The sequence below is a fragment of the Xiphophorus couchianus genome, chromosome 22 (genome assembly GCF_001444195.1).
Source record: "Xiphophorus couchianus chromosome 22, X_couchianus-1.0, whole genome shotgun sequence".
NCBI lineage: Eukaryota > Metazoa > Chordata > Actinopteri > Cyprinodontiformes > Poeciliidae > Xiphophorus > Xiphophorus couchianus.
Genome location: NC_040249.1, coordinates 19745877 through 19759218, shown reverse-complemented (window position 1 = coordinate 19759218; position 13342 = coordinate 19745877). Strand labels below are relative to the sequence as shown.

Genomic DNA, 13342 nt, shown 5'->3' with positions numbered 1-13342 from the left:
TCCATTATACTGAACTAAATTGCTGTGAATTAAAATTCAGATAATACTTTCACTGATGTTTAGTGATTCAACCTATTCATTTGTGGTCCATGACTGGTCATGTGTCTAATTAGGGAATTAGACAATGTCTCCATGTTTGTAAACGGGCACACTACAACCTAAAACAGGAAATGTTAAATTATAGAAGAATTTATTTCTGATAGGTTAGTTTGAGTTTGTCTTCATCAGTGAGCATTGACATGTTTGAATGGCTAAATGATCAACACAATTACAGGCTTTACTAGAATGCAATACTATTAATGCCCTACGAACTTCACCAGCCAAAACAGCCATGATCCTCAAATCGAGAGTTTTTTTTCCCAAGAAAAGCTAACGAGCTGCTAAACTTTAAATGATGGCGGCTTCTTGTACTGTATAATGTCCCTGTTCCTCCATTTTTGCAGATATTTTTGCCACCATGTAAAAACTTCTTGTTCTACGTTTTTCAGCTTTACATTTTGTTAAATTTATTGACACGTTCTCATAGTCTTAATCTCCGCAGGGGACACATCAAAAATGTGAGATATAATAATTTTGTTGGCAGTAAGGAGCAGGAAACTGGCACAGATTATGGATGACCAATTCCAGTCCTGAAGAGCTGGCATTGTGTATGTTTATAATGTGTTTTTTACTGTAGCACAGCTGAAATTATGGCTGAATTGTCTCCTCAGTGTGTCGTGAAATTTTGGAGAGTCCTTGTAATGACCCATTTATGTAATTTCATTTATCTACATTAAATCAGTGGAGCATCTAAAATATGCAACATACTGACTCTTTAGGCATCCCCTGATTTATATGAAATAATAGTCATGTGTTACAATGGTCCAGTTAAAGTTAAGAGTTATATTAATTTGACAATATGTGATGTAAAAAATTAAGTGCCAGTTCTTCATTCAAGCTGACTGATTGAATTTGAATCTTCAGATTACTTTCTCTGCCACACAGTTTATGACTTGTATTTAGGGAATGTGGGAGAGTCACTCAAAGGTTGTGACATTTAATCGGAAAGCAAACTGATCAGAACTTCGCTGTCCAAAAGCAAAGAGTGTATGCAAGAGTGGCTCTGCCCAGCAAAGTATCTAATTACGGTGTACAAATTTATGAATACAGATGAAGCCATCTCATTTCAGTAATAAAGAGCAGCACAAATTAGCATTGTATCCTGAACAAGCAAAGTTGATGAGGGCATCTGGAGCCGAAACGACACAGGCGCAGTGTGTTATTTGTAATCTGAGGAACATATTAAACTAAAAGTGTGAGGGTGGTTGTTGTTGTCACTTCTGGACCCTGAAACAATCTGAACACAATCAGCAAATTAAGGTTGGCATCAGAATAACATATAAGAGCAATAAAGTCAGTTAAGTCCTAAAAAAGAACTTGGTGTACATTTTGTCTGGTGTGCTAAAACTATTTAAATACCAGAGCAAAAATGGAGATTTCACTTAAATCCAGTTTTATTTATATAGCGCCAATTCACAATACGCCATCCCAAGAACTTTACAATTAAAAAGTATTCAGTACAATTGTACACACGCTCCAATTGAATCTAGTCATCAAACAACACAGTCAGGTTTAGTTTATTATCTAAAGAGTAACAAAAAGAAAATTATGCTTGGCCCAGTGGAACAAATTTTGTAAAGTTTTCCAAAAGATGGGTTAGGTAACTCATTGTAGTGTAAATGAATAATACCCTGAAATAAATATACAGAAAAAAAAACCTTAAAATTTTAGCTTAATGAGTTATGGAAGGAGAGTAAGATGGGGTGGGAGTGATCTGCAGACATCACCCATTGGTCAGAGAAGAAAATCGACAGAGTTGGAGCAATCTTTGTTGTACAAAACCACTAAATGACAAAACCAGAATAATTACTTTGAAGTCAACTATTAGGTTTAAGTGCGTTCATATTACATCGCAAAAAAGGTGGGAGTGAGACGGGTTAGAGGGCTACAGCAAGTGGAAATAGAAGCATGTGTGTCACATTGAGAGGTCGACTATTGGATGCTCTTTTATAGTCCACCACTGTTTTTAGGGCTGCAGGACGAAGCAGAAGGCTGCTCTGATTGGCCTCCAAAATAGAAAAGGATGAAGACATTGAGGGGAGGAGGGGAGAACTGAGGTGAGTGGAAGAGCTAAAACAAAAATAGAAAAGTAAGGCTGAGGAAGTAAATGAGGTTGGTTCTCATGACAATGGGTTCAGATGAGTCAGACAGTAAACATGCCTGCTGAACTCAGACCCAGATCAAAAAATGACAAATACGACAAGGATTTCATGTAAAGTGTGACACAGAATATTTTAAATGTTATTTATGATGCAAATTCATTTCTTACTTTGCTGTCAAAGAAGTGAAATCTGTCACACATAATATGTGAAAAAAAGTTATGCCGCAAAATTACATTTCTCAGATAACTTTCCACCCTTGGATTATTGACCAATGAACAAAGTTGGGATTGAACCACATTTGTTTTCTTTTCTTCTTTTTAATGTGTAGCTTTTTTGTCAAAATTGACAACTAAGAGTTAATTTGCCAGGACTTTGTTTTAGATGAGTTACCCTTGTTTTGTGAAAAATGTGAAAAAGAATTGGTGAGTAGGCTGACAAAAAAATTAAGCTAACCACATTTTCATGGAACATTCATAATAACGAACAAGATGCAGCAGTTGATCAAATTTCTCCAATGTGTGATGAGTAAAATATAGTATACTCAATAACACTGAGCAAAAAAGCTGCCCCAAACACACAGGATGTTAGATTTACTACTCAGCCATAATTTAAAATAAATTAGGTATTAGTCAATAGTTTCATAAAATATAAACAACAAAAGTCAGATTCTTCAACCTTCTATGGATTGTTCAGATTTGTTTCATTGCTGCCAAAAGATAAATCAAATACTGGCAGACATAAGGCTAATATATGACAGGAAGTCAGGTATTAGACAGTAGAAAAAACAAAGAGCAGGTGAGTTTGAGTGCCTGGATGGGTGATTGCTGATTGAGCATCAGGTGTGCTGATTCCTAAAGAATGACAGGTGTGGAGAGCTGTAAAGGAAGTAGGAGTATAATAAGTAAATAGATGTTCACATGTTCATTGACACACTATTAACATTTTTATATCAGCTTGGCAAAGTCACCACCCGGTTTTGATGCAAAAGTGGGACATTCAGGTTAAAACATGAATTATGGTATAAACTGTGAAGCAAAGCAAGCCTTTGCTTCACACTGTGTATTCATGTTGCATTTTAGTGTTCCCATTCGAGAGATTCTAAACAAAATGACCAAGTAGGGAGGACTATGGAACCACATCCGGTAGCGGTTCAGAGGGGAAAGTAAACTACTGCTTCCATTCCAACATTCCTGGGCCAAAGTATATGAAGCACGGAACCAGAGGAACCAATAAATCCTGAAGTTCAACCCTTACTTACTCACACCAGGCCAGGGCTGGCATGGGATGAAAGGCCACACAGGAGCCCTCAAACCAACCAACCAACCACACACACGCACGCACACCCCCACGCGCACACGCACACATGAAGGCGTACATATACCCATGATTCACCCTTCAGCAAACCCCTGCCGAGGTTCTGGCTGAGAGCCCAGTGCCTATGGAGCATTTATTAGAGAGGAGACTTGAGCACCATGTGCTGCTTACCCGCGTTGAAGGAATGTGCCTGGTCAACAGCAGATTACACTTTGGACTTATTTGCAAGGAAGGTTCTCATTTGTGAAACATTCCCAGCGAGTGTGAGCGTGCTTATTCTCCCCAGTATGGTAGCAATTAGAGTGGAAGCGATAGCTGGTGTGTCTACATTTAGTTCATGCAACAGAATAACATTAAGCGTACTTGTATGTTTACATGTAGGAGTATTATGGACATGTAGCCATTCGACCAGATATCTGTTTTCTATGCCTGGTAATTCAGTGCAGGACAAATGCAGGATCACGTGTAAAAGGTTTGATGGTCACTATGGTCACGTGGTTTTCTTCTATTCAATTGAAATGATTCAGAGACACAGATATTTGACTATTAATTTTAATATCAACAGTAATAATCGATCAGTATCCATTATTACCTCTGAAAACATTAAGCAGACATGTGATGTCTACCGCAACAACTCATGCGGGTTGTTAACTGTTTACGCAGAAGTCGTGTTGCAGTCGCATTTACTTTGTAGAATGAACGACCACGCCAGAAAAAAAAAAAAAAAATCAGATTTTGGCCAAAAACGGAATTGAGCATCAAGATCTGTAAATGTAGTCACAGCTTCATGTGACCAAAACAATTTTTTCTACTTAGCAGCCTAGTAGAGTTTGGAAAACTCCACATGTTTACTTTTGTGATGGTAAAAGGCATTCCTCCCAGCTTGTGTTCCTCTACAATTCCAACAGTATTCAACTTTCAGTTAATCAAATCTGGATTTTTACTTGGATGACAGAAAATATAAATGTTACCTCAATTCAGAAGAAGGACGTAAATCACAAGATTATGTCTTAACCTAGAATAATATGTTAAATTCTATTATTTTTACTCATGTGGTTAAAGACGGTATGTAGAAAAACATTTCCATTTGTAATGCACTTGTTAGTTTAAACTCTGAACTAAAAGCTGTGACTTGTTTCTGTAAATTTTTTTCCCCCTGCTGTCACACAGAGAGGACATTAGCATCACACAGTTTACAGCCAAATAACAAACTTGTTAACTTTAAAACCTGTATTCATTGCAGAACAGCACAACAACCCAATATATATCCACACCAAATTAGCATGCTGGTGCTCTCATTTATGCTGTCTGAAATGTTCAGGCATCCGGGTCAAAGTTGTATTAGCAAGAGGTCAGGCCAAACAAATGAGATTATAGCTGAATTAGTTAATTATCATCATTTCCATTCCCTAACAACCTGTAATATCTACGGCATAATGGTGCTTGACAGGTTTATTGTTGTGTTTGTCTGAGAAGCCTTTGGCCTCCGGTCTCACCTGCTGAAACACATCGCCCAGCCATTAGAATGCATTATGGAAATGAAATCTTTGTTGTGTGTTTTTTTTATAAACCCTGATATGACATGTTTTTTTTTTGTTCCTCTGTTTTTTTAAGCTCAAATAGCAAAGCAAAAGAAGGAGTGGGGAAAGGCAAAAGAGGTAGGTGCAGTGAAAGAAAAGAAAAAAAAAACATAGTACACATACATGGGTTTTTTTGTAAGGTTAGAGCGGTCTAAAATTTGTGACGGAGTACCCATTACAGACAGACCTTTCAGAGGAAAATTGGACCCGTCTACATTTTAAGGACGACATGCTAATTCATGTCAAAAAGGCTTTTAGTCAGGAGGACAAGGCCGGAGGAAAGGCTGTTGAGTTACATTCACGTGCTGATGTGCACTCATGTCTGTGTCATACCACAAGCAAAAAAATGATGTCAAGATTTGCTTTGCTGGTGGATTTTAGGTAAAATAAATAAATAAATAAATAAAAATATGAGAATGTGTTTATTTTGCATTTTATGTATACAGTATTTTAGATTTCTGTACGAAGACATCTGTAAAGTTTGCTTAAAGGAAACAATTGTTTGGGCTCAGTGCAGACCTTTGTTCCAGCTTTCTGACAGCTGTTCACCATGAAAAGACTGATATAAACAAATACCGGTTCTTCTTAGGATTTGATTAATTTTTTTATACAGACATGGTTTCTTATGAAATGTTCTGTTCGCCATTCAGAATATTTTGATATTTTTAGTTACTCTATAGCTAGTCAAAGGAAATGTTGTATCAACATCCTGGATATTTTTTTCTTTGTTTCTTTTTTTTAATTCAGACAGAAGTGATCTATAGAGAGTAATTGACCCTAAAATTGCTTTTTAGGCTATTTAGTGTTTTTATTCTCACTTGTGTTTGAATTTAGATAATACTGGAGTTAAGTCACCTTCATATTAGTTAATTCCTTTGTGATGAATTTCTTAATTCTTTCTTGAGTTTTTGGTTTGGACTCTTGTGTGTTTTTATCAATCATTAGCTTTTAGCTACTGTTGCGCTCACCCTGGTCCTGTGTCATTTTTTTTGTGTTTTCTATAAGTTTATAGAAAACCTTTTCATCAATTCCTCCCCACCACTGTCCTCTCAAATTCCTGTCTGCATTTTGGTCCAACTCTAAAACCCATCATGACACCACTGGGGATTTGTGACAGAAAGAGATGAAAAAGAAAACTGCCAATAGGTAAAACCGTCAGCTAAGGTGGCTAACCTGCTATACTGGAAGACACTGAGGCCGTTTGTAACTAAAATAATATGTAAATCACACATTCACATATGCTACCCATTTTCTGCTGCTCTTTTCTAAATTTATCTCAGTCTCGAGGTCTCTCTCCATTTCTCACATTTTTCCATCCTTTCCCAGCCAGGCAGAGGGAAGGCCTACTCATTTTTCTGACACCCTTGTCCTTCAGCCTATTGATTGGCGACCGAGCCATCGAGGCCCTGTCTGTTCCTAATAGAAAGTGAAGTTCATCAGCCTGTCCCTTCCCCCTTTCCCCAAGACACGCATACACACACACACACCCCTGCACGCCCTCACACACACACCCCCGCCCAATCCCACACACACTGATCTAGTCTTGCACAGAAGACATGAAAAACGGAAAACAAAATACGGCCAAAGAAACGTAACTTTTCATCGCCATTCCTACTTGCTGCCAAACCCTTGTCTTCCAAGAAGTTTTCTTTATTTTGAAAGGATTTTCCCCTGAAATCTATATTTATGACTATAGTTGACTAACTGAAACATTTAACATATTTTTTCAATGACTTATTTTTTAATGCCACAACATCTAAATGTAATCATTTTAAAACAACTCTGTGCATTCAGAGTGACACAATTCATGTGTTTATGTCTGTTAATTTTGATGGCTGTTGCTTACCACTAAAAGTTACCCAAATGCAGGTCTTTGAATCACTGGAATTAGACGTAAAAATATTTTTCAACACATATCTCATAATATGGCCTTCACAGTTATTGTGAGAACTGCTATTCAGCAGATATTCATGAACACCATTCACAAGGGCAAATGACAACAAAACCTCCACGTTACAGAAGCTGCGAGTTTACAAAGTGCTGCAAACCAGCATACTTATCAATGGTTTATTGAAAGAAAGGTGTGTGGTGTAGCAGACACAAAAGCTACAGAGATAAATGTGAGCTTGAGAGATCTGGGTGGACTGCAGTTATTCAAGAGCCACCACACAAAGTTGTATCTAAAGCTAGCTATAGCTAGCTATTCTGTTACCAGAGTCAGAAGGTAAGGTGGAGAAACATAATCCAAGTTATTTGAGGTTCAGCATGAAACTTTCACTTGCCATGTCATCTGCTGGTGATGATCTACTGTCTTTTATCAAGTCTGAGGTAAGATCAGCCATCCACCAGGGAATTTATAGGGCCTCATATTTCCTTCTGCTGACAAGTTTTATGAAGATGCTGATTGCAGGACTTGGCACCTGCCCACACTTCCAAAAGTACCAATACTTGATTTAATGGATCTGGTATCACTGGGTCTGATTGGCCATCAAACTGGCCTGACAGCAGAGAATCTGTGGAGTATTGTTAACAAGAAGATTAGAGACGGCAGAGCCAAGAATGCAGATTAACTGAAATTCACAATTAAAGCAGCCGGAGCATCCTTAACACCTCAGACGAGTCATTCTTACATTTTTCACAATTTCTCTGCAATTACATCTAAGTAGCTGCGCTATGCTCACACCTGCAAAAATGCAGTTTATGCAAAACTCGCTTTGTGCAGTTATGTCCTTTCTGTTGCAACACATCCAAAATTCTAGATAAGGGGCTGTCAGGCTGCCCTGCGACAGACTGGCGACCTGTCCGGGGTGTACCCCGCCTCTCGCCCGGAACGTAGCTGGAGATAGGCACCAGCAACCCTCCCGACCCCTTTAGGGACAAGGGTGAACAGAAAATGGATGGATGGATGGATGGGCTGTCAGGCTTGATGTTCGAAGGGCAAAATTAGTTTTCAAGATAAGACCAAAGGTATAGTATGTAAACAGAAATTATGAAAAAGTCCCTCTTATTAAAACTGCTTACAACTTACAAGTAAAAGAAATTACAATTTATGACCACAAGTGTTTGTTTTTGATTGCAAGCCACTATTATTTTTGACAGTAAAGCATAATGAGCACTCTCTGGTTAGAATAAATTTTAACTTAAACTTAATGAAGTTTCTCGTTTTTCACACCTCCACAAATAAAGTGTACATTTTCTACAAATAATAAATTGAAAATAACAAAAAGACTAGTGCAACAAGACATAGTAACATCAAGATATCCATCCATCCATCCATTTTCTGTTCACCCTTGTCCCTAATGGGGTCGGGAGGGTTGCTGGTGCCCATCTCCAGCTACGTTCCGGGCGAGAGGCGGGGTACACCCTGGACAGGTCGCCAGTCTGTCGCAGGGCAACATCAAGATAATTGTGGTAAACTTTACAGATGCAAAGATACATTGCCACATGGTGTGAAAAAGGCTACTGTCTGCCGTCAATTAGCTGAAACCTTTAATCTTTTCCCCTCATCATTTGTTTTCATGTTTTACACAATAAACATGTTCTTTTTGTGTGTTAATTATATATTGCATTGAATATTTTAGCAAAAGCTCTTAGAATCTACTTGCCAGTTACCAGTATACAGTATGTTTGTAATTAACAAAAGCAGCACGAGTCAATTGCTTTGTAAACTAAAAGTTTAAGATTATGAACTGAAAGTTAAGTCTGCAGGTTATGAGTATTACATATGGTCTGCAATAGTCTTGTGATTGTGGTCCACCAAACTTATTCACCAGTTGTGATGTTCAGAGGGCTTAGGATACATTTTTTGAAAAATTATCAGTGTTTTAACTATTATTATAATTGTGCTGTGATAAGGTCTCTCTCATATACTCAAAAACAGGATTTTTTGAGTATACTCCATTCATTTATTGATCCATTTACAAGGAATTCACCAAACATCTGTTTTAATTTGAATTTGAACCTGGACTTTGAAAATCACTCATCTAACGAATCAAAATCACTTATAGTATTAATATAAAAATCGGTATTAAAACTTTTCTTAGGATGCCGATGTAAATCTTAAATTTAAAGTTGTCTTTGTGGATTTATTTTTGTAGACCATCATTTTGTTCTCTTTTAATGTAGGTCATACTAATAACGCTTTATTAAGAAAGGGTAAAATGACTGAAATTGTTTATATTGATAACATACTTTCTTACAAGTTAGCTTGAAAAAATAAACCGTGAATGAAGCCAGGATTTACAGTTTAAAGCTCCATCATCTAAAGACTTTCCCTAATTGATTCCTGCATATATTTCCAAATAATGATAATAGAAGTTTGAAACTGTTGAGTCCGTTTTTCACAAGTGGACAGAGTGGCAATGATTACAGTGAACTCCTGTCATATCAGCAGGTTATACATGGTCATTTAATGTGAAAATGTCACAAATTATTACTCGGACTCGCAAAAACTCATAGACAACCCTCAGGCTCTAAAGATTGCCATTCTACCATCACATCTCTTTTAATGAGCTCTCCTTGGCTTACTGCACTCCTGCTACGGCAGTCTTAGCTTTGCTTACAGTCCAAAAGTATGTGCGGTATCAGAAATTCCTGTTTTCTCTTCTGACTAAGCATTCATTTCTGCAGTAAGAAGTCTTTGGCAATTTTGACCTCAAATTTTGCTGCCTTAAGGCTAAAAACAGAAGCCACCTTCAAGCGAAGGAAGATTCTCGCTCATTTTCCACCTTTTCTGCCTCTTCTTTGTCAGGTCTTAAGCCAAGACCAATGACTCCTATTAGTGAGTGTGGCAGGCCAGCTGACAGGCTGGTCAATATCCATGAGAAGGCCACTTCATTAATGATCCCAGCTTGCTTGGAGAGATTGAGGGGCCAGAGAAAGTGGCCTCTGACAGGCCACAGGGAAACATGAGGGGCTTGGGCTATTTTCAGTAGGGCACACTAAAGCTGTCAGAGTTCCATGCAGTTAAGGATATATTTTGGAGACAATCTATTCCAGGTTTGCATTAAGAACTAAGATACAAGTGAACATACTGTTGGAAAAGCTTTAAATATAAAATATTAAAAGTGTTTTTGTATATAAATTGTCCAAAAAAGATTAAAAAAGCTGTATATACTATAATTATTTTTACAGCAATTGCAGAGAACACATTGTTTATTGTTAAATCAGCAGACCAAGAAGGTAGACTTCCTCTATTTTCAATTTTCAAATTTCACTTCCAAGTAAACTATTAACATTTTTAGGCAGATTGAGGTTCCAATATTTAATCTATGCCAGATTTGAGATGAGGTTTCACATCTGCCCAAATAAACCGGAGGAAAAATGAAACAAACTTAGGTTCAGTTCAAAAAAGACCTTAAATTAAATTACAATATGCAACAGTTACTCCTAAAAAAAAGGCCTCTGCCTTGAGCCCCTGAGTTAAAAGTGACAAAAACAAACAGGGAGATACTGGGATAGAAAGGCAAAAGCATATTGAACTCTGTGTTGACTAATGCTGCATCCTACAGTGCAGAAGCAGAAGAGAATCATGTTGGAATAACAAGGAATTACAGTGACTCCTTTGCTTGTGGGATTGCAGCACTGATACGGTTATCTGCAAGCTATAATGCCGTGCGCCACACTCACTGGCAGCACATCCTGTATTGTAAGAGAAACTGATAAACCATTTCACTGGATCACAAGTCGTTTAGATAAGTTTCTCTCTGCAAGCCTGTGTGTCCACACATCCCATTTCACACAACACAGCTCAGTTACACACCCATTTGCCTTTAGCCCTTGTTTTCTATCATGTTGGGGCGCTAATCAGCAGGTGTGTGTTCGGACGTTGAGATGATTTCCCTGCCCTGGACAACACGGGAGAGCTATCTGCGTAATAGAATTATCTAGAGAGGCCACTCAGAATTAACATAATACAAACTCAAAATGTAAATTGTCTTTGGAGGGAATGTAACATGCATACAAATCTGCTCTACTGCTCTTTGTCTTATCATCCTCTCTCTCTCCCTCATACCTGCACACTTTCTCTTCCTTATTTCCTGTTTCGGGGAGCTGGTGGGAAAGAAAAATCCTCAGTGTCGACTCAGGCACACACACTGTTCCACACATTTTAGGTGCAAATACTTGAGAGGTGTGTGTTCCGCTGACACGTGTGAAGCTAAATGCCAACGTACCATTTAAGAGAGAAAGGGCAGCAGCACATCCAACCTTTGTAGTGTGTCATTCAGTGGTGTTCACAGTCATTCTTGTCTAAAAATGAGGTCTTCTCTGTCCTGGGGAGCGGCGGATCCTTTTCACCTTATATGGCAAAAGTAGGAGATGTTAACATCCTCTAAGACATCTGTCAGGAGAATGGAGGAAGGACAAACAGGGACAGAAAAAGTATGTATTTACAGGAAATGAATAAAATTAATCATTTGACCTTATTTCAATTCTAATGACGAACCTCCAGTATTGTACCTTATAACTTTGTCCATTTTTTTCTTCTTGTTCCCATGCTGTCACACACTTTTCCACTTTTGTCTTATTACAAACACAACTTCAGTGTATTTTATTGGAATTTAACGTGGCAGGTCAACACAAAATAGTGCAAAACTGTTAAGCGAAAGAAAAATAAAACATGATGTTTAACATTTTTCCATGTTAAAAAAAACCCTACAGGTTACAGAATACATGGGTTTTAAGAGTTTGGTGGAGCCCTAAACATATAGCCAGGGCTGGACCGAAATGGTATAGATCAAAGCAGATTCATTTTCAGAATGGTCCAGTTAAAGTTCAAGCCTAAATCAAATTGAAAATCTGAGAAAACTCTTAAAAATCAATGCATACAGACAATCACCAAACAATCTGACTGAGCTTGAGCTGTTTTGTAAAGAACAGGTCAAATTTTTCACAACTTTGTTTGTAATTACATTTAAAGGTAAATTGTCATTTACCTTCTGTTTTACAATTCTGAGCTGTTTTCTTCTGACTTTGTTAATGCAACAAAAATTCTCAATAAAAACAAAGTCTGTTGCTGTAGAGTGTAAAAATTTAAACAAAAATGTCATTGTTAATACAATTTCAAAGATGAGGTGAAGATGAGTACTCTGGGCTTTTGGATGTAGCAATTCAGAGTTTTCTAAACTTACAGTCTCCCCGCTGCCTTTGAATCACATGGCAGGAGGGAGAAGGCCACCTTTTTGTCACTAAATGCCTCCTCCATTCATTCACTCGACAGGAAAGTATTACGTTTTTCTCAAGTTAAAATGCCAGATTTGAAAGCCCTCGATTCGATTAATGTTTAGTGTAAGGCTGTGTGCCACCTTTAATCCTCAAAGTATGTTCCAGTCAAATAAAAGCCATGCTAATTTGGGGGATGGAAGCATCGACTTGTCCTGGACTGTGAATTATTTCAACTGCCTCAACCTCTAATGTATAGATTCACTGGGAGTCTTTCAGGATAATGACAGCTTAGGCTGTGTGTCCTGCAGAGTGGCTGCAGGCGCTGCTTTGTTAAAAGGCTTCCACAATACATCTCACATTTAGAGAGGAATATACATTCTGAACAGAAGTTACTTTTAAACCTAAACTATACTCTAAAGTTTGTTTCTGTCCTTGTGGCATGTATTATTTAATGGTTTTTACCCTGAGCTCAATTTAAGAATGGGAATGTAAAACACGACTGACCAAGTCGAAAAATTTATTTTTCAGCAGTTTTGCCACTGTTTAAAAAAAAGCAAATCTAGAAGTCAAATAAGTTTAAAGTAGCAGTAATGAAACAAGTTAGCTTTTCTTTATGTTTCTATTGATGAGTAGAATAACTGCATAAACATTTCCTTTGAATATGTAATGACTTTTTAGAGTGTTAAGGCCATGAAACTTGCTACCAGCACGATGAAGGTAAAGGGTTGTTTTTCTCCTTTGACGTCAGTGTGCATATACAGTTACACCCCCTCATACACACTTCTACATAACTCTTTATTTTACTGAACATTTTCTTTTGTCTGTTTACCAGGACTCTTTAGAGACCTTGTAGTTGCATTCTATACACTACTGCTGAAAGGAAATGTTTCTTTCCTCCACAGATGAAAAGGAGTTTGTAGACATTTTGGGTCTTTTGCAAACGAACTCAAGGTGGCCTCTACATGCAGCGTTGTATGGAGAGCATAGTAATATAATGTACCTAAACCAGAACTTTTTCATCATGTCAAAGTCTGCACTGGTTTTGCAATATAAAATATCCATCCATCGTTCTATTGTCTGAAA

The 13342-nt window shown here is 37.7% G+C and overlaps 1 long non-coding RNA gene across 1 annotated transcript; it reads right to left on the bottom strand.

Annotated features, from left to right (window-relative positions):
- Window positions 1–294: 294 nt before the first annotated feature.
- Window positions 295–11683, bottom strand: LOC114138403 (uncharacterized). The gene is made up of 3 exons (XR_003594207.1): window positions 11602–11683; window positions 9861–9866; window positions 295–304 (listed from the first exon to the last, which is right to left on the bottom strand). It is a non-coding gene; the product is annotated as an uncharacterized LOC114138403 (long non-coding RNA).
- Window positions 11684–13342: the final 1659 nt, after the last annotated feature.